Source organism: Crocuta crocuta, unplaced genomic scaffold, assembly GCF_008692635.1.
Source record: "Crocuta crocuta isolate KB4526 unplaced genomic scaffold, BGI_CrCroc_1.0 scaffold466, whole genome shotgun sequence".
Lineage (NCBI taxonomy): Eukaryota > Metazoa > Chordata > Mammalia > Carnivora > Hyaenidae > Crocuta > Crocuta crocuta.
Genome location: NW_027529672.1, coordinates 6,333,601 through 6,335,397, shown reverse-complemented (window position 1 = coordinate 6,335,397; position 1,797 = coordinate 6,333,601).

Here is a 1,797-nt window from a genome sequence, read left to right as displayed (position 1 = left end):
AATCTCCCGGATTACATCGCCACTTTCTCACTCCTGGTCTTTCTGCAGCTATAACTATCAACATAGTGAGAGCCAGACATTAGACATAGGCCTAATGATTAGCAGCTTACCTCTGAGCTTTAAAATGCTCTGACTTTGGGGGCACCTAGGTGGCTTGCTTGGTTGAGTGTCTGACTCTTGATTGCAGCTCAGATCATGATCCCAGGGTCGTGGAATCAAGCCCAGAATTGGACTCCGTGCTGAGCGTGGAGCCTGCTTGGGATTCTCTGTCTCTCTCCCCTTCTGGCTCGCTCGCTCTCTCTCTCTCTAAAATAAAAAATAAAACAATAAAATGCTCTGACTTTGGCAACAAAAGACTACTTCACTCAGCCCTGAGCCCAAGCCACACGTGGGAAGCTGTTGCATCTGAGGTACAGGTACGTAAGCGTATATACATGGATACAGTGCTCGTCAGCCTTCCGAAGCCCTCGCACACACAAGTCTATATTTATCACTCAATGCTCTTCTGGCTGCTGGTGTGAAACATCACCACCTACCTACACTGCACAGCTAAGGAAACGCCCAGACCCGCAGCAGTGAAGGACCAACATCAAGATCCCACTAGGCCTTCTCTTCACAGCCCCCCCCACCCCCCACTGCACCCCATCCGTCCCACGCGCTATTCGGACGCTGTCCTCTCTAAGCTTGTACCCAAAGGGAAAAACTCCTCATTATCCTATGAAACTGGTTTGGCCTGTCACAGAATACTCTGAACTTGGCTTTCCCTCAGGCCTGTTAGTGCTCAAAAGCTTAAAAATACAGGAAAGCAATATACAGGGGCTGCTTTCGGCCTATGTACCGACGTGTGTTCATCCCAGGCACTGACCTTCTGCCGACCCCATCCAGAAGCATTGTCTAGCCAGGTCCTATTCCCTCCGGGTGTCCCCTTAAGGGAAGCCAGTGACATTTCACATTAAGTGTCCTCTGAGCAGGAGCTTCTCCTGGGCTCCCCGACCCTGCTCAGTCAGGAACCAGGCAAAGCCCAGCTCTCCTGGGACAGTGACGGAGGCTGAAAAGGACAGGCAGTTAGGTTCCCCCATGGGTGCTGTGCTGCGTGTCAGGGACCTTCAGCGCGGGGACCGGGAGGCTGGGACTTTGTGCGGCCTCGGCCTGGAAGAGCAGAAGCTCCAGACAGCTGCAGGGGGCCTTCCTGGTGCCCGCCTGCATCTGTGAATGGACCCCATTTTAGAGAGGGGTGAATGTGAGAGACTGAGGTGTCATTATTTTTCCAGGTAATGACAGCTAGCATTAGCTGCTCCTAAACAGGCAAGAAAATATTCCAGCCGTGCGTTTTTAATGACGCATCATTCCTTCCTGGGGCCAAGTGTCACTTACTCCCGGGCGGGGCACAATGCTGGGTGCCAGGCCGATGCAAAAAAGCCATGCCGGATAGGAAAACCTGTCACTCCAGGTGAGGACTTGGAATTAAATCCCCGCCAGGCAGGGTTTCTGTAAACCTCACCCCAAGAAGCTGAGAGACACAGGAGTCCTGGGGGGAGAAAAGGAACCAGCGTTTTTAATGGGCAAGGCATGGCATTAAAAAGTGTTGTTATTCAAGTAAAATGGCCAATGTTTCCTTTCTTTTAAGAGAGGCTCTTAAATTCCAATTACTCCGCCCCCGAAGACCAGTTGAGAATAACCCCAACTGGAGGGAATTAATTTCCTTAGGAATTTCACTGTTACAAGATTAATGGAGCCCCCCTGCAGAGAAACAGTAAAACTGTAAGTACAGTAGATTTGCACCTGAAGGATACATAT